This window comes from Populus nigra, chromosome 1 (assembly GCF_951802175.1).
Source record: "Populus nigra chromosome 1, ddPopNigr1.1, whole genome shotgun sequence".
Taxonomy (NCBI): Eukaryota; Viridiplantae; Streptophyta; class Magnoliopsida; order Malpighiales; family Salicaceae; genus Populus; species Populus nigra.
In genome coordinates this window covers 3,407,430-3,428,541 of record NC_084852.1, presented here as the reverse complement: position 1 = coordinate 3,428,541, position 21,112 = coordinate 3,407,430, and the positions used below count along the sequence as shown (strand labels likewise).

Sequence of the window (21,112 nt, the reverse complement as noted above, 5' to 3'; positions counted from 1 at the left end):
TTGGCATAATTATTGAATAATTTGTTGAATTTAATTCTTAATGTTGAATTTACCTTAGAATTAGTAATTGAATATGTTGGAATAATTATTAGTTTTACTCTATTATTGCATGCTTTGTGTTTAATTTTTTCCATTTATTTTGATTGTTATTCTAGAGTTTTTTTTTTAATTTATTGTTTTGTTATATTGACATAATTATTGAATAATTACTTGAATTGTATAAATACATGTGAATGAGTATATATATATAAAAAATCAATTTACAAATTTATTGAAAGAATATGAAATTCCAATATACAAGTAAAAGGATAAATCCTCTAGTTTTGAAAAGAATTAGTGTTTGCCTTTGAGATTGTAATTTTTTTTTTCAGCGTATATTCAATTTAATATTTTTAATAATACAAATGAAAATAAACAGCAAATTTAATTTATTAATGTAACTATCTCAAAACAATGTTGAGAAGGAAGAAAGATCAAAGAGGCCCACTAGATATGCTGAACTTGTGGTATCTTGACAAACTGACATTTATCTTCACACCGTCCTTGACTTAAAGTCTTATTCATCTGGGAACACTAAAGATAGAACATTGCGGTGGATTAAAGCGTCTTATCAGAGTCTTTTGGATTTCCAGGATTAAAAAATCTCTATACAAGAGGCTGTGTTAAACTGGAACATGTCTTCCCTGTCTCCGTGCTACAAGTCTTCTGAACAGATAACGATTAAATTTGCTGACAATTTAAAGCAAATATTTTACAGTGGAGAAGGAGATGCACTCACCAGAGATGGCATCATCAACTTCCCTCGGCTAAGACAATTGATTCTTTCAAATTGCAGCTTTTTTGGCCCAAAGAATTTTGCTGCCCAATTGCCTTCTTTGCAAGTGCTAACCAAACCATTAAAGGCCACGAAGAATTGGGTAATTTGTTGCCACAGCTACAAGTACGTCCTTTATATTTCTCCCCTGATTTTTTACTTTTAAATTTAAATTGTCATATTCAATACATTGTGATAATTTCTTATTTCTTCCTTCAGATTTCTAAAACTAAAGTAATGGATAAATGCTAGCAAATCCTTTAGCCATCCACTGAATTTAAAAGGAGTGAAATTGAGGCCTTTCCGCCAATTAATAAAAAATGGTTTTTTTTATCCAATTTTCTAAACAATTAGAGTCAAAAAGTAAAAATTGAAACTTTCTTTTTAAATACAATATTTTCACATTAAAAGACCTTCAAAAGCAACAAATTTGTAATTAAACAAATATATTGTTGTCCCTTATGTATTTGTCTATTCTAACTTAAAATACTAATTAAACAGTCTAATTTTTTAATTTGATTTATGATTGTTTAAAAAAACATTTGATTATCACAGCATAGAATAAAAGTTTAAAAAAGAAACACTCACAGGCCTACACAACACATGAGCTGATTAAATGGCGACAATCCCATTAGCAAATTTGTGCTACAAATGACAAAATAAAGATAAACTCAGCAAACAAGATCAGTCCTAATTAATTTTGTCAACTGTTGGCCTATTCCAAACTATCAAGCATTGAACCTTTCCAAATTAATTTCTTTTTTTTTTTCAATTTGTTTTGGTCTAATTGCATTGATTGGTTGGTTGGTTGAATGAATGGTGCAGTCCCCATTTTCATTTACTTTTGGCATTACACAAAAACATCCCTTTAAAGTTACAAAACGACGTGCAGCTCAGTCAATGCCTTCATTGCCTACCGCCTTCAAAAAATCAACTGCTTAGTTAGATTCGTCCTTGGCTTGCTTAGAGCGACAGCCACATTAAATGACAGCCACCGAAATGTTTGACATGTGGCCTAGAATGTGAATTATGTGTTAACAATTAGCTAATTTTTTAATTCTCTTAATTTGATTAATTTAATTAGTTACATGGCTGATAGGTAGTATCTAATAAGTTAAGTTAAGGTAGTTAGTGTTTGATAATTGAAGGTGATTAGTAACTGACATTTATAAAAGATTTTATTTGATAGATGTTAGAATTTTTAAATGGTTAAATATTTATGTAGTGAGAGAAAGTATAATGATATCTTAAAAATTGAGTTGGAAAATAAAGGGAATTTTTTGCATTTTATGAAGTTTATTTTTCTTAGTTATGATGATTTATTGTTTTGGAGGTCCCTAAAAGTAGAATAATGGTCCCCAAATTTACAATGTTTTCCTGCAATCAAACAGTGCCTTTTTTTAAACTGCTCAATTATTAATCGCTTGGTGTCTACTTGTCCATTCAATTGACCTCTTACAACCACATGATGAGCTTGTTATTGTGCTCAATCAGGGCTCGATCTTCAAAAGCTCAATCTTCGAATCTTCTTCTAAAATCTTTAATTTTGCTCTGATATTTATGAAAATGTAATTCATTATTAAACCCTAAAAACTTCTATAACTCCATTCTCAATCCCAAAATTTTGACTTGATTTTGTCATAAGTTTTGATTTAAATCAAAAGTTAATTCTAGTCAAAACTCGTACCAAATATAATTTAAATTTTGACTTAAATCAAGATTTGTTATAAAATTGAGTCAAAGCTTTACTTTAATAAAAAAATAAAATTTTAAAATTTTAACTTATGATATAATTTTTTCTTGAGTAAAAAGTAAAAAAAAAACAACTTAAATTAATTTACAAAACTGAACCATATACAATCAAAATTTGGACTTAAATCGAAAGTTTGTTATTTCAGAAGTCAAAAGTTACTTTTCATGAATGATGCCACAGATACCCTAACTTCAAGTCCACAAACTAACCAACGCTCTTCAATACAACAGATAATGTAATCAATGGTCGTGCTCTAGCTGTAGCCATGGCAATGACAAAGACAGATAAAGTTGCATTTTCTTGAGCATATATAGTTGTTTAATGAGGTTCGGTTAAGATAGAAAGGAGAGATTTTCACGAGTAAGTCCAAATAATGTCCTTTTTTTTATTGTAATTTCAAATAATGTCCTTGATTTATGAATCTTGATATAGAAATAATGAGTAATTTATTCTTCTTCTTCCAATAACTAATTGCTCGAGGAGGTGATGGTATTGAAATTTATCATTATCATTTCAGAATAAGAAAATCAAAGATTGTGAATATAAAAAAGATGTTTTTATGTGATTGTTATCTTAAAAGTACTAAAATTTATTCTTAAATTATCACAAAGATATATTTATTTTTTATTTTTTTATTTATAATTTTTTAATCAAATATATTTGTATCTCTCGTCCCTTGAATACTAACCAAAATAACCTACATAACCATTTTTTTTTCTTTTAATTTCTAATTTATTTTTAAAGCATTTGATTATTACATCATAAAACAAGATAAAAATTGAGTAAAAACAAGCACCCACACCCCTACATAATAAATGCACTTATAAAATGGTTCATTAGGTAATTTGCGCTACAAATAACAAAACCAAAATAACCTCAACCAATATTCATTACTCCAAATTAATTTTAGAATTAGATTTATTTGACTACACAACATAGAATAAAAGTTTTAAAAAAGAAACACTCACAGGCCTACACAACACATGAGCTGATTAAATGGCGACAATCCCATTAGCAAATTTGGGCTGCAAATAACAAAATAAAAATAAACTCAGCAAACAAGATCAGTCCTAATTAATTTTGACACAAGTATGTGGTCAACTGTTGGCCTATTCCAAACTGAGAAAATTGAGTTGGAAAATAAAGGGAATTTTTTTAATCAAATAGAAAAAGTAATGCCCATAAATTGAAAAATAACTTAAATCAAATTATAAAAGTAATACCAAATATAACTTAAATTTAGCTTATAGTACGTATGCTTCTTATTCTTACCCATAAAATTGGCAATTTCCTGTACGGCATAAGCTTCTTATTAATAAACACTAATGATCCAACAATTGAACCATGTATATATATGTTATTAAATGAATTGAAGCTCCTTTTGAAATTTGGACATCAAAGAATTCGGACCTATACTTGCTAACTACAGTAGCATGTTAACTCTAGTCCTTAATGCTTTGAACTTTTTTTTTTCAACAATTTCTTTGACACAATAAATTGTACTTTCATTGAAATTAGGCTCTTTAAGTTCAAAATTACACCATTATAGATATTCACATAAAATGGCCCACTCAGTCACAGCTTTGTAGAAGCCTAACAAGTAGATAGCAACTTAATGGCTTCATCGACAAATGCTCTCAGTCCAGTAAATAAGTTCGGTGTTTCAATTAAGGTAGAATTCAATTACTCAATTTTACAAAAAAAAAAAAAAACAATGAGTTTTTTCCTTATATTTTACTCTATACTAAAAAAAATCAGTCTTTCACCATGAATTCGCATAATGAAAGACTGATTTTAGTGGACAAAGTAGCATGCCTTAAATCTAGAGGTATGATGATCTTTTTCATAAAACACATTAGTCATTACTAAAAGGGGCGCTAGATGATATTTTTACATTTTCTTTGCACAATGTGACTATTTAATTACCTTTGGAAGATAAAAAAAAAAAATCACTTGGGTCCAGAGGCTTGTAGTCTTTGACTTGATTTTTCAACTAGTAAGTTACTTAATTGCCCATGGAAATTTAAAACAATTGTCTTTGACTATGAGGCTTTTTGTCATTTAAATTGGTCATTTGATAGTTATTTGGTATCATTGAAGGCAAGAATATAATTTGGTAAAAAAAAAAATTAAATTAAAAAGAAAAATAGAATTGGGTTAACAGTGTTTGCCACCTATGGACAGCATGTGCGACGCCATCCAATAGGAAAAACTGTGATTCCAGGGCGGCTTTCGAAGGATCTCAATGTCCCCTCCACCAATCAGTGGTGCGTGTAACACTATAACGGCTGGTGTGGCACATGTGGCATTTTTTTTTCTTTTCTACTCTCTCCTACTCAATTTTTGTGTCGGAATTCAAAAATCAAATTAGTCCCTAAAGTTTGTTCTACTTATGATTTCATCCATATTCTTTTTATTACATTTTTAAAAAAAATTTAGAATACTTTTATGAAATCATGTGGTTTTTTCAATTTTATCATTGTTCTCTTTGTTGCATTTTTTTTATTTAGAATAGTCTATTAAATTACTTTAGATGGTTTTCACAACTGTTTTTCTTTTTTTTTTTTGCATTTTCATCATTCTTTAGTTTTTTCCTATCAAATCTAATTCTTTTTTATTATTGCATTTTTTTTACCTTGCAAGATTTTTTTTGAATGATTTTTTTTATTATTTCATCTTTCAATATTTAATTAGACGAGTCTTTAGGTTTTTAGTAAAGTCCAAGTCTAGAATTTAATGGTTTGCAGGTTTAAGAGATTGATCCCGGTTTCTTTGTTTTTTTTTTCATCCTCCAACATTTTGTTCTTTTTTAATTCACTTTATATGATATTTTTTAGTCTTTTTGAAAATAACATAGGTTGCCTTGGTTTTTTCTTTTGTTTTCGTCTTTGTTGAATTTAGTTTTTTATGAAGGAATTTTATTTTTAAGCTGAATTAAATTGATTGATTTCATCCTCCAACATTTAGTTTTTTAGGTGTTGAGCTCGGGTCAAGAATTTAATATATTGCGGGTTTGAGAGTTTAACTTGAGTTTACAAGGTTCACTCGAGCTTCTTTGATTTTTTGTGTCATTTTTGTAAGCTTTTTTTTTTTTTTCATATTTCATCCTCTAACATTCCTTTTTACTCTCTTTCTATGGGAGTTTTTTTAAAATAACAAGGGTACGACTCAAAGTTTTTTTTTTAATATTTGTTAATGGTTTGCCTCAATCTCATAACTCGTATTATAGGTTTGACGGGTTAGCTCAGGTTTTTTTGTCTTTTTGTAATTGGTATTGTTTTTATTTCATAATTTAACATTGAGTTGATTATAAATTAGACTTCATGATTTAATTTGGTTTGCTTTCTATGATGTTATCCTGGTTTTATGACTCAGGTCACATGTTTTGTGAATTAAGCCATGTAGACTTAGGTCATTTTATTGTATAATGTTTTTAGATTGATTTTTTTTCAATTTCAACATTTAACAATAAGTTTATTAAAAATTGAGTTTTATATTTTGTTTTGATTTGCTTTCTATGAGGTTATTTTGGTCTCATAATCTGGGTCGTGGATTTGACATGTTAACCTGAGTTAACTTAGGTCGATCTAATATGTTTTTGTTTCAATATTTTTTTAAAAAAATATATTGTCTTGAATTTTTTAACTTAGAGTTGCCTCAGGTCTTTTTTTTTTTATCTTTTTTAATTTATTTTTTAAAAATTTCTTCCTTTGATATTTGAATAATTGGGGATTAAACTTCATAGTTTGTTTAGATTATTTTCTATGGAGTTATCCCAGTTGTCACACCCTCGCGAGCGGAGCGCGGCGTCGCGGCGATCCTTTGATTGATTTCGGGGTCTTTTGTTTTTTTTTGTGTAAAAGGGAGTCGCCACCTAGTATTTGGTCACTAGGAACCCTAACTGGTCTTTCAGAGATTCTAAGGTAAGGGACTGGTTGCGTAAAGGGAAGGTATTAGCACCCCTAGTACGCCCTACCTAAGGTAAGCTGCTTGGTGTTTGATTTGCTTTATAAATGCTATGGTGTTGGTGTTTTCTAATCCCATCAGTTTTCTAGGTTTTGATTCAAACTAAAATTATTAGGATAGAAATCCAAGGAAGTTCCATGTGCTTTAAAAGCTCATTTTCCCCTTAGTTTTTCAAGATTTTGCGACTCGTAAATTGCAAGGAGGAGGGACAAAAATTTAGAAATCTAGGGTGCTTTAAAAACCTATTTTTTTTGTCTTAGTGTTTTATACTCTCACATCTCGTAAACCGTGGAAAAAAAAAATTGAAATGTCCTCGATTATAATCAAGGCTTCTTTCAAGGATTTGTGCGGATTTATTACTCCCAATAATATTTTGGATATTCATCCTTTAAGGATTTCTTTATCCAAACATTAGCAGTGAATAATAGATGAATTCCTTCCAAAATAAGATTTTTGTATTTTTTTGGAATATTGGCCAATACCCTTTGGAGTTTTACAAACATGTTGTAAAATCCAGAAATGCAAGAAAACAATTTTTTTGGTGTTTAAGAAATCCATGCGAAAACACATTTTTAAAACTTACAATATTTTTGTACATAAAAAAAAATGTTCTAAAACATGTAAGGGTATTGGCCGTATGCAACACACAAAAACATTTTTTTATATTTTTTTTTATCGAAAACACAAGCAACGCAATTAAACACAAAAGAAAAATCGCAATAAAAGCTAAAAGCCGTCATATATATTCTAAGATTTATAATAAGCTTAAAGCAATAATAAAAAATCAAATCCAACTCATCCCACGCAGACAGCAAAAACAAAAATAAAACTGGGAGCAATCACTAAGAAAAAAACAAAACAATGGCCGGCTGATTTCTTCTCCAGCGGATGTAGGGAAAAGAAAAGGAAAGTCCCTAAATGTAACAGTTCCTAAACATGAAAAACAAACCCTTTTTACATGGACAACAACTGAACTCCACATCATGAAATCAATAATGGGCAAGCGTTGGCTTTACTAAACAGAAACCAATTATTCAGAGGGAAGAAAACAAATTTACAACCGAATGTCTCGTATAAAAATAACAAAGGAGTAGTGATTGGGACTTATACTTGCAGCTCCTTGTATATTGGTAACTGACAGATGAAAATAGAGATACTGCAGCTCCTTGTATATTGGTAACTGACGGACAAAAATAGAGATACTGAAGTGGATGAAATAATTCAGCTATGGGCTGCAAGTCTCAACGTTTTTTTTTTTTGCAGAGGATGAAATGGCAAACCAAGCGCACGTTGCTCTCAAGATTTGACCGCAAATCTCCCTCTCCGTCTTGTCTTTTTGCTCTCCTCTTTCCTCACAATAACACCCGAATGCAATAAAGAAAATCCCTCTATTTACTGTGTGTTTTTTTTACTCTGCCTCTCTTGCGTTTTTTCTTTCTTTGGTCTCTCTTTGCTGTGTTTTCTACTCTCTTTCTGCTATTTTTCTCGCCGCCCCTTGCTAGGTCATTAGAGGGGTTTATATATAGTCTAACATATCTCTATTTAGGAAAGATTTAATGCATTAATTCTAGGACGTAAATCCCTACTGATTTGCAGTAAAAAAACGCAAAAGGAAGCTGCAATATTCTGATTTTGTGCTGGTGCTTTACGTCTGATTTCTTTCCAGTTTTAGAGGATGTGGCTCTTTTCTTTCCTTCCATAGGGCCAGCTGCTCCCTTTGAAATGAGGCAACAAAAACGTGGTCTTCAGCTCCAAAAATCAGGCGTGATGAGAAAGGAAAACATCAGAGAAAAAAAGGAAAGAAATCAGCTGGAGGGTGCAGCTGCAAGGTCTTATTTTCCTTATTCGGTGTGGTAAAAATCATGTCATTTATGATGATCCAGCCTCCGTCTCCAGCTTTCAATGTCCTTCTTCAATTCAATCCCTCAATTTAGCACATTTCGATTCAGTCCTTGGTCCAAAAAAAAATGCTTCGAATCAGTCCCGCGAACTTGGGCAAAAATCCTTCTCGCGGTCAGGAATCCCTGCTTTCAACACCAGATATTCAAACGAGAATATCTTGAGCTTTTGATATTGAAATCAAGTGATTCAAAAGCCCAAATTTATCTACGCGTCTAGGACTACAACTTTGATGAAGGAGTCGAAGTGAGATAAAATCATTTTAGAGAACAGAATCTGGCAGTAATCTAGTTGGTCAAAAAGGTTCTTGATCTGACAATGCTAAGCATCCAAATCTGATTGAGAAACTGCCCTAAGAACAATGATCCCTAGGACCTAATAAAGGTGTAGGTCAATTTTTCAACATGTAATGAGTGATAGGATATACCTAGGATGGTCAGATATCATACGAAAACTGAGTCAGAATCGGAGCCTAAGTTGAAACCAAAAAATTATGACAGCAGCAGAACTATTTTTTTAGTGCAAATTCTGAGGGATTTATTCAACCTTAAAGACCAGATAAAAAAGAACGAATTTAGCATTATGAAGACTCCTGATCAACCTAAGACAACCTGATGATTTTGGTAGTAAAGGGGAAGGATAAAAAGAGCAGAAAACAGCTCAAACAGGGTTTTTTTTAAAAAATATTTTTGTCTCCATTGTTGTCAATTTTCCAGCAAATATGAGCTACACTCTTGCACTTGGTTCGAAAGAGGTATACATTGTCTCTAGCATGTGGGGTCCAAAAATGAGTAACAACAGATGCCCCCTCTTTACAATGTTTACGAAGCAAAAACTCCTCAATGTTTTGCATAGTAAGCTTGTAAAGAAACAAAAGGTCTTCTTGGCTTGCTAAGTGATCTACTCATTCAAAGACTTCACTTCTTTTCTTTCTTTTCTTTTCTCTTTTTTTTTTTGTAGAAAATTGGTCTATTTTCATGGGCTACCTGCCCTTTTGATTGGGTTATCCTAAGATCCCATCTGGCGATCTCCTTTAATCTGAAGCAAAGTCGGTGTGTAGCTCGATTAATCTGAAATCCCATTTGGCGATTCCCTTTAACCAAAGCTAAACTCTGTGTGTGGTTGACTTAACTTGAGATCCCATCTGGCGATCTCCTTTAACCAAAACCAATACAAAAATGTGTGTGTGGTCTTATTATGACGGGTGACCTACCCAAATGAAAGATGATCTTATTATGACAGGTGACCTACCCAAATGCAAGATGGTCTCATTTTAACGGGTGACCTACCCAAATGCAAGATGGTCTCATTGTGATGGGTGACCTACCCAAGTGGAGAGAAGGGAAGAGTGGTCTCATTCTTATGGGTGACCTACCCAGGGGAAGAATGGCCTCATTATAATGGGTGACCTACCCAGGTAAAAAAAAGATGGAGAATGGTCTCATTTTAATGGGTGACCTACCCAGAAAAAATGGTCTCATTATGATGGGTGACCTACCCAAGTGGAAAGGGGGAAGAGTGGTCTCATTCTTATGGGTGATCTACCCAGGGGGAAGAATGGCCTCATTATAATGGGTGACCTACCCAGGTAAAAACAAAATGGAGAATGGTCTCATTTTAATGGGTGACCTACCCAGAAAAAATGGTCTCATTATGATGGGTGACCTACCCAAGTGGAAAGGGGGGAGAGTGGTCTCATTCTTATGGGTGACCTACCCAGGGGGAAGAATGGCCTCATTATAATGGGTGACCTACCCAGGTAAAAAAAGATGGAGAATGGTCTCATTCTAATGGGTGATCTACCCAGAAAAAAAATGGTGGTCTCATTGTGATGGGTGACCTACCCAGGTGGAAAATGATGGTCTAATTATGATGGTGACCTACCCAGATGTAAGAGAAAATGATTTTAGAAAGGGGTCTCTATATCTGGAGACCTGCCCGTTTTATTTTATTTTTATTTTATTTTTTTATTATTATTATTTAGAAAAAACTCCATGCTTTTTCTAGGGAATGGTCTCAACATCGGATGACCTGCCCGTTTTGAATTTCAAAAGAAAACATCTTACCTCGAGGAAATGAAACAGTGTTGGTTCATAATTCATATTCTTTTCCGTAGCTACGTTGACTTAAGACTCTGTCTCTTAGTGATTCCCAAAAACTTGGAAGTAATTTGGCTTTCGTCCCACCTTTCCTGCCATGTTAGTGTTATGACAATATAGCATGCATGTTTTTGTTACCTATCTTTGGAAACATAGGTCCCCCTTTCGTTGTAAACTTCTTCGAGCTCTTGTTTCCATTTGTTTGTCCAACCTTTTCTCTTGAATCGGAATACACTCTACACACTATACTTCATATCCTCTTGGTGAAGAGATCTTTTGTTCCTTATGGGGCCCTTTCTTGCTCCATTGAGTATTGTCTTTTATTATCATTTTAAAAGGAAAACTCAAAAGATTTGGTTTTGTTCATGAAAACTGAAACTTTCAATGCAATTGGCAATTCTCATAAAAGATGCTTTTGTAGAAGTTCTTATGATGATACCCCTTTGGGCTTTGGTTCACTATAGACCCCAATGTGCACTTAGTACACTTCTTGCCCCCAGTGTGGTATGCATAAATATGCCAAGTTTAGATTTTATTTGGTTCCCTCCAATTGATGGAGTCATTTACTTAGTCATGTGTAAGAAAAGAGTTTGTTTAAGTAAAAGATTTCAAATGCTATGAGATCATGCTTTTTTTTTTACAGAGAATTCATGGCCAAACTTTATTTTATTGATTGGGAGATTACGGAATACATCAAGCGTAATATTTCCTTACAGAGTCAGAATTCACTGGCCTAACTAGATCTTCTCCATCCATTCTAGATAACAGCAAAGCTCCTCCCGAGAATGCTTTCTTCACCACGTAAGGGCCCTCATAGTTCGGCGCCCATTTACTCTGATCTTCTCCTGGTAAAGGCAATATTTTCTTCAGTACAAGATCTCCTTCGTGGAATCCTCGAGGTCGAACCTTTTTGTCGTATGATTTGGCCATCCTTCTTTGGTAAAGTTGATGATGACAGATTGCGGCTATCCTCTTTTCACTGATCAGATTCAGCTGTTCATATCTAACTTTTGCCCATTCTACCTCTTCCAGCTCAGAGTCTACCAGTACTCTTAATGAGGGGATTTCCACTTCTAAAGGCATAACCGCCTCCATTCCATATACCAACATGTACGGGGTGGCTCCTATTAAGGTTCGGACTGCGGTGCGATACGCATGAAGGGCAAATGGCAACATCTCATGCCAATCCTTATAGGTGACTACCATCTTCTGAATAATCTTTTTGACATTCTTGTTAGCAGCTTCTACCGCACCATTCATCTTTGGTCTATACGGCGAAGAGTTGGAATGCTTGATTTTCCATTTAGCGCAGAGTTCTATTATCATCTTGCCATTGAAATTCTGGGCATTATCAGTTATAATCTTTTCTGGTGGACCATATCGACAAATCAGATCTCTCTCAATAAATTTCTTCACTACTTTTTGCGTCACATGAGCAAATGACCCGGCTTCTACCCATTTTGTAAAGTAGTCGATAGCCACGAGAATAAACCTATGACCATTGCTGGCTTTTGGGTTTACAGGTCCAATCACATCAATTCCCCACATCGCGAAGGGCCATGGAGATGTCAAGTTAAATAGAGGAGTTGGAGGGGCGTTGATTTTGTCACTGTATACTTGGCACTTATGACATTTTCGGACATAGTCGATGCAATCTTTTTCTAATGTCATCCAGAAGTAACCGGCTCTTTGTATCTTCCTAGCCATCACGTGTCCATTAGCATGGGTTGAGCAAATCCCTTCATAGACTTCTCGTAACGCGCTTTTTGCCTCAAATTCATCCAAACATCTCAACAAAGTCCCGTCGGATGATTTCTTATACAAAATCTCCCCATCAAGATAAAAATCCATTGCCAACCTCCTCAAGGTCTTCTTGTCGATTTTGGATGCCCCCATGGGATATGCCTGGTTTTGGATGAAATTCTTGACATCATAATACCAAGGGTTTCCATCCACTTCTTTTTCGACTGAGCAACAATGAGCTGGGTTATTTCTGATATTGATGTGTACTGGTTGTACCTTGTGCCCAAAGTCTATTTTGGCCATAGATGCTAGTGTAGCCAAAGCATCTGCAAACTGGTTTCCTTCCCTTCCTAGATGGGTGAACTCTATTTCCTCAAATTCTCCAGCTAGTTTAGATAGGTATTCTTGGTAAGGCCTTAACTTCTCTTCCTTGGTTTGCCATTCTCCTTTTACTTGGCAAATGATCAGCATTGAGTCTCCATAAACATCTATCTTTCTGATGTTTAGCTCCAATGCAGCCTCTAAACCGAGAATGCAAGCTTCATACTCAGCCGTGTTGTTGGTGCACCCAAATTGTAGCTTAACTGAAACCGGATACTGCTTCTTATTAGGAGAGATTATCACCGCACCCGCTCCGTTACCACATACATTTACAGCACCATCAAAGTACATAATCCACCAATCTGATTTCTCTTCCTCGATTGCAAGCACATCTTCATCGGGAAATTCAAAGTCTAATGATTCATAATCTTCCATAGCATGGTCAGCCAGGTGATCAGCAATAATACTCCCTTTTACGGCTTTCCTTGTCATATATACTATGTCATACTCAGCCAATAGAACTTGCCATCTTGCAATTCGGCTCGATAAATAGGGCTTTTCACAAATGTACCTCAACGGGTCTAATTTGGAAATTAACCACGTAGTGTGATACAACATATACTGACGTAATCTCTTTGCAGCCCATGTCAGTGCGCAACACAGCTTTTCAATCACAGTATACCTAGACTCACATTCCGTGAACTTCTTGCTCAGGTAATAAATGGCCCTTTCCTTCTTTCCGGTTTCATCGTGTTGCCCAAGCACACATCCCATTGCTGTTTCTGTTACTGTTAGGTACAATATCAATGGCCTTTCTGGTACAGGAGGAACAAGCAGAGGTGGATTCAACAAGTACTGCTTGATTTTCTCAAAAGCCTCTTCACACTCTTCATTCCAAATTCCAGGGTTCTTCTTCCTTAACAAATGAAAGATCAGGTCACAAGTCGTGGTTAATTGGGATATAAACCGAGCAATGTAATTCAACCTTCCTAAGAAACCTCTCACATCCTTCTCAGTCCTGGGAGGTGCCATAGATTGAATAGCCTTTACTTTGTCGGGATCCACTTCTATCCCTTTGTCACTCACCACAAATCCCAACAACTTCCCAGATTTTACCCCGAATGAACACTTCGCCGGGTTAAGCCTCAACTTATATTTCCTTTGTCTTTCAAACAATTTCTTTAATATTTGGACATGATTCTCTCCCTCTCTAGATTTAGCAATCATGTCATCTACGTATACTTCAATCTCTTTGTGCATCATGTCATGAAACAAAGTCACCATAGCCCTTTGGTAGGTGGCCCCATCATTCTTTAAACCAAATGGCATGACTTTGTAGCAAAATGTTCCCCATGGTGTTACAAAGGTTGTCTTCTCCTTATCCTCTTGCGCCATTTTTATCTGATTGTAGCCCGAAAATCCATCCATAAAGGAATATGTGGAGCTGCGTGCTGCATTATCAACTAACATATCTATGTGTGGTAGAGGGAAATTATCTTTAGGGCTAGCCCGGTTTAAGTCCCTAAAGTCCACACAAACTCTGATTTTACCTTCCTTTTTGGGAACCACCACTATGTTTGACACCAATTGTGGATACTTGACTACTTCCAAAAAACCAGCGTTCCATTGTTTTTCAATTTCTGCTTTTACTTTGATTAAGACCTCCGGATGAGTTCTCCTCAACTTCTGCTTAATTGGTTTGCATCCTTCCACCAGTGGTATCCTATGTACTACGATATTCGTATCCAAACCAGGCATATCCTCGTAGGACCAGGCAAAGACATCTACGTAACCTTGGAGCAGTGCAATCAATTCTTCTTTCTCTTCAGGGGTGATCAAAGTCCCTATTTTCAGCTCTCTCTTGATTTCTTCATTACCCACATTTATGGTTTCAAGTTCCTCTTTAGCGGGCCTCCAAGCTTGTTCATGCTGTTCTATTAATTTTGTGAATTCACCTATGTTTTTCTCCTCCCATTCCTCATCTTCTACAACTACTATGTATTCTTTAAAGTTTGGCCATTCATTCTCAATGTGAAGTGCAGGTGTTGTTGTGGAGGATCCGCTTTCAGGGTTCCTGAAAGCAGGAAGTGATGTGTAAATGCATAGTAAGACATCAAGATGAATTTTGAAAATGCATGATCTCATTAAAAGGAAAAGATTGGCTCAAAAACAAAAAATAAAATCCAATTGACATCTTGAGCCTCGATTGTTAATGAATAAAAACAAAACAAAACAGAACAAAAAAAAAGGCAAACAACATAGATAAAATTATAATCCAACAAATCATTGTTGATTACATTTTGAAAACCAATGGAGCTTCTTGGGTCTCCCAATTCCGGAACTTCTCTCCTTCGGCTAGCTTTCGAATGAAAGTCCTGTTGGTGACTTCTTCCAAAGTGTGAATGGTTAATTGTGGCAGCTCTTCATCCCTTCTTCCGGATTTAATTTTCTCAGCAATGTCCTTGACTTGATCTTCCTCTAGAGTGTTTATGTTCATTGAAGAAAGCTTCTGAAAGAGGTTTTCATGTCCCTTATCAGGCTACATCACATATGCGGCCTTTGGAAATGAAATCCTGATTGAAGGGATGGCTAAGCTTTCTTCTTCAGGCTTCCTTCCTTCAATCCTAGCCATTCTCTTCTCCCTTCTTGCACTAGTAGCTCGCTTGTAATCCTCCTTCTTGGGCTTATATCCAAGCCCAAACCTCTGTTCTGCAGCTTTTAGTTTGATTATATCCATCCATTCAAGCCTTCCTTTCTTAATGTCATATGGGAAAGGAATCTTGTGTTTCAAAAAGCTTTTAGCAGCCATTTTGGTGGCCTCTGAGATTTCTGGCTTCCTCACCATAGTGTTCTCGGGCACCCACTCCGTATTCACAACCTCAAATGCATGAAGGTTTCCATCCTTACAATCTTCAGTTTTAATGAACGGAACCGCCACATTTCTTACCATTGATATAGTCTCCTCAGCCTTAACAGTAACCAGAACACCATTGGCAATGTACTTCAAACATTGATGTAGGGACGAGGTGACAGCTCCCGCAGAATGTATCCATGGCCTTCCTAACAACATACTATAGGAAGGGTGGATATCCATCACTTGAAGGGTTACTAGAAAGACTTGTGGACCCACAGCTAGTTCGACCTCAATTGTCCCTATCACTTGCCTTGGTGAGCCATCGTACGCTCTAGCCATCATCACATTGGGTTGCATGTGTGAGGGATCTACTGGTATTTCATCCAGCACATGCCTTGGTAACACGTTAAGGGCCGAGCCGTTATCGATGAGAACTTTACCGATGAGACAATCTTTGCATCGAACTGTGACATACAAGGGCTTGTTATGTCCAGTTCCTTCAGTGTCAAGTTCATCTTCTGTGAAATATAAGTAATTGGTAGCATGGATCCTTCCTACTATATGCTCCATAGTCTTTTGTTCAATATCTTAGGGTACGTAGGCCTCATTTAGTACTTTTTGCAAAGCATTACGATGCGGCTCGGAGCTGAGTATTAATGACATGATGGAAATCTTTGCAGGGGTCTTCTTCAACTGATCCACTATACAGTACTCACTATGCTTCATCAATTTTAGGAACTCATTTGTTTCTTCCTCAGTCACAGGTTTATTTACCTCAAACTCTTTATCAAGGTCCAACACCTCTTTGCCCTTAGCCTTTCTTTGCTTCTCTAGTTCTTCAGGTGTGAAACAACGACCACTCCGAGTTAGCCCACTTATCTCAGTTTGGAACAACGGCAAAGGAGTTTCGATATTCGAAGTATAACCATAATCTCCAGGCATCGTTCCATAGTTTGCTTTGTTTGCCATCGGGGGCTTAGTTAATACCAATTTTGAGAGCCCATTAGTTGTTGATTGGATTCTACATTTCTCTCGATTCTCTATCATCTCTATCTCTTCATTGTCATTTACGGCCTCAATCCTTAGCTCTCCTAGAGTTAGCATTCTTGCAACCTTTTGATGAAATTCAATGCATTCGTCAATGTGATGCCTTTTCTTTTTATGGAAGGGGCAAAAGTTACTTTCCCATATGCAGCATTCAGTTGATTTTTCCAAATGTCCAGACTGCACCAACATAAAGTATAGTTTTGTCATGGTCACTTTTAACACCCTCTCTTTGCTACCAATCTCCATGGTATTCACTCCACCATTACTAGCGACATGTTTGGGTAAAGGGTTTGAATTCACATTAGGTGAATCCTCGAAAGTGACCCATCCAACTTTGATCAGTTGCAAAACCTTCCTTTTAAAAGCAAAGCAAGCCTCAATGCTATGACCTGCATGACCAGCATGGTATTCACAAGTCACTTCGGGGTTGTACCAGGTAGGGAAAGGTGGTTGCATAGGTGGTACGGGTAGGGGAGCTATCTGCCCAATACTCAACAGCTTGGCATACAACTCTTTTAAGGTTATTGGTAAAGGTGGTAATTGTTCTTCCGATGGTCGATTGTCTCTTCTTTGGTAATTGCTTTGGTTATTTGCTGGGAATTTTGTTTGATTGGGTTGGTTTGGGATGGAGGGTTTGGCAAAATTGATACTGGTGACTTGGGTGGTAGGTGTTTGGTAGTTTTTGCTTCTCCCTTTGTATCCGTCTTCTAGGTTATTCACCTCATTTTCTTTCTTTTTTCCAATGAAGCCTCTCTTCTCTATAGGTTCTGCAATTCTCCCACTTCGGATTCCTTGTTCAATCCTCTCAGCAATCCGCACAACATCATAGAAATGTTGTGCTGAACTACCCATAAGGTGTTCATAGTATGGAGCCCTAAAAGTATTAGCAAACAGTGTCACCATCTCCGTCTCTATTAGTGGAGGTTGTACATTGATAGCTTGGTCAAGCCACCTTTGAGCATAAACCCTTACGGACTCTTGATTTCCTTTCTCCATGGTAATCAGACTAGTCCTATCAGGAGCAATCTCAAGATTAAACTTGTATTGCTTTAAGAAAGCATCTGCCAAGTCTGTCCACTTCTTGATCCTAATATTGTCCAGCCTCATATACCAACTGAGGGTCGATCCTGTCAGGCTATCCTGGAAGAAGTAAATTAACATTTTATCATCGTGGATAACTTCTGCCATTTTGTTATAGTAGGAACGGAGATGGGTCTTTGGGCATTCCATCCCGGTATACTTAACAAACTCTGGCACTCTGAACTTCTTTGGAATAATAATGTTAGGCACCAAACATACTTCCGCAGCTCTAACTGGGTCAAATAAATCATTTCCTTCAACTGCCCTTAGCCTCTCTTATAGTGCAGTCCACTTATCATACCCTTCATGATTAGAGAGTTTGACGTCATGTGGGTCCTCGTTTGTTAAATCCGTTGTAATAGGGATTTGGATGGGCCGAGTGGGATTAGGATGCTGCTTATTTGGTGTATTTGCCCCCACGTTTATAGGTGCGACAGGAATTTGAGCTGCTGCTGGTGCTTCATCAGGTTGAGTAGACGTTCCCTCTCCATCTCTGGCTCTCAACATTTGCTCTAACATACTGGTTAGGTGCGCCACATCATTCCGAACTCCTTCAAGTTCTCTTTGGTACTGAGCTTCTGGTTGTGACCTTTCTTCGTTTTCCATTCTTTTTCTTTATCGAGTGTTGTGGATTCTAGAAGGGGGACCTATGTTTCTTAATCTGCAGATGCGTGCATAGATGTATGAGAAAAATGCATGATTGAGAATGCTTTGTATATTGGGTATGGATGCAACTTTCTTGTGAACGAATAATAGCCACCACCTTATAAACATAGGTTCTTTTGTCACATTGCTAGGAGTACTACCTTTCAAGTCGTTTGCTTGAATCATTTTCACCAAGAGACAGATTTTGCATAAGAAGATGGGTCAACGCCCTTTTCATTAATGCTTGATAAGTTTATTACATTAATAAATAAAAAGGAAATACAAAATTTATTAATCCCTTTCCTTCACAAACTCTCTAGCCAAAGGTAAGAAGGCAAAACCACGGTTCTCAATCTTCCCTAGAAAGGCATCGGTTTCAGCTAGGCTTCAGCGATAGCGAATGATGTCCCCTCCCACATTCCGCGCATTAATTCTAATAATTCGAGCATGTGCAGCAGCTTCATCCATTTGCTCATCTGTCTTGGTCATCTTTTCTATGAGCAACATATTGGTTCTGTTCAAAGCAGTGTTGTTGGCGTCGATTTGATCCTTGTGTTTTTCCATTGCTGCTAGCTTCTCGTCCAAATACTTCACCTTTTCACGTTCCTTGTCAAGCTTTATCCTCATAACTTTTATCTCATTCTTCTTAACCGCTAATTCTGTTTCAATAGCCTCAAAACCTTTTCTTTTATTTTCTTCTTTTGCAATCTCCATCGAACGGCTTTCCAACTCCATATATTTCTTGTTCAAATCCTCATACTTCCCAACCCTATCCATCAATTCAAACTGGACTTGTGCAAATTTTTCTTGGAAATATTCTGCACTTCCTTGGCAATCATTAAAGTCAATCTCCATTGCTTCAAGTTCAGAGCAACTTTGCATCCAATCCAAACTCATCCCTCTTAGCTCCCTCTCACTCCTTTCCCTAACAATCTTCTCCTCACCCAGCTTTAACTCAAGCTTTGTTATTCGCGCGTCTCTAGATTGTATTTGCTCATCTAGAAATGCTCTCCTTTTATCTTCTTTTACCATCATTTCTTCCAACATTGCCTTGTCTTTTTTGCTTTTGCTCAACTCTGTTCGAAGTTTTTCCACTTGTCTTCTCAACTCCTCTTCATTATTGACCCTTTTCCTCTTAATAGGCTCTTCTACAGTTTGGGGAGATTTGACTCCTACACAAGGCATGGTTGAAGCTGCTAAATCTCTCCATCTTGCATATTCTTCACTTGCACTTGGATCCTTTAAACCTTCTATCTCAACCAAAACCAGATGCTTCCAATCTTGTTTGATGATCTCCAAAACTTCTTGTGCAATGGGATCTTTGAACAAACCAAAGAATTGAGCAATTCCCATAGTCCTTGGAACAAACTGTATGTCCCCAAGTTGCCTTACGACCAGGGCAGGAGCATAACTCACATAGCCTGTAATCCCCACCAATGGCACCCAACGTCTCTGTCCACAACTCATTAGGACTTTCACTATCGTTACCCATGGGGCTCTCCACTTGAAATCACTATTAGGCAAACCTTCTAATTTGTCAACCCAACCTTGGTTGTCTAGATCTCCCCATTCTTCTTCTTCTACCAACTTCATGGGTCTTTGGGTGAACCACCAAAAATTATTGAAGACAGGTTTTTTTGTTTCGATATAGCTAACCATCCAGATATACAACAACTGCGTGCAGCATCTCATTGCCCCTTTTCCGGTCCTCCTACAATGATTAAGTGTCAAGATGGTTTCAGCTAAAATAGCAACCACTAGATTGATTTGTGTATTCTCATACTCTACATAAGCAGCAGCGGCCGCCAAACTCACTAAACCCGTCTGACTTAGGAACAACACAAGGCCAAATATGCCCAAGGCAATCAATCTCTCTTTTTCTAATCCTGACTTCTTTTCCAGTTCAATTTCTAGCATCCTCCATTTCAGTCCGGTAGCATTCTTTTCCAAAAACTTTTCCAAGTTGGAGATTCTGAGCAGTTTTGACAGTTCAAGGATGATCTTGTCAGATCTCAAAGGCAAATAAATCCGATACAGATTGTTTGGAAACTCAGTCAACAATCCATATTCCTCCATAGTGGGACATAGGTCTATGTTTATACCGGTAGTCTGGATCCCAAAAATGAACTATGGCTCGCACAGCTGGGCTTAAAACTTCTACCCTTGTAATTTCCATCAAACGTCCGTATTTACTAAAAAATGCATCCTTATCCACATTCTGAAAGTGAGTCGTTAACTTGTTCACCTCATTCATAATGCAATTCAGGTTCTTGATTGGTGACAGTTTCTTAGCATCGCTTCTAAGGCAGTCTCCTTCAGTCAATTGTGACAATTCAGAATTTTTCCCATATTCTATGATGGAAAATTTAGCAATGGTGGCCATTTCGTTCACAAGTCCTGCAATTCAAAATGCCTTGGGGTTAGACTTGTTTTGATGCAAAAGATATTATGGATCATACACCTTAAGGATAGGTTCTAGTTTCTTTACGTGAGACATAGGGTAGGTTTACTACTTGGTCTCTAAAAAAGGGTCTCTTGCTATCCCAGTGATCGCCCTCGTAAAGGCAATATGGGGGTTCAGCAGATAGTGGGATGGCACATGTACCAATCACTATCAGTCTAAACACTCAGCAAAGAGTTGGGGTTTACACAAACTTAAACCTTGACTCAAGTCATAAGGTAAGCTGCTAGTTCCCCATTTAACTTAAAGTTAAATGTGTGTGCCCTCAAAAAGATAATAATAATAATAAAGTGATGCATGATGATATCATGTATGACAGAATGTAAAGATGCATGCTAAAGCTTTTTAAACAAAGTATCATTCATATAAGAAAACAAAAACCAATAACACACAGCATAAACAAACCAATTATCAAGCCTAGTCCTAGGTC

At 36.4% G+C, this 21,112-nt stretch overlaps 1 pseudogene; it reads right to left on the bottom strand.

Moving 5' to 3' along the window:
• Positions 1 to 11,212: 11,212 nt before the first annotated feature.
• Positions 11,213 to 18,182, bottom strand: LOC133674788 (uncharacterized; annotated as a pseudogene).
• Positions 18,183 to 21,112: the final 2,930 nt, after the last annotated feature.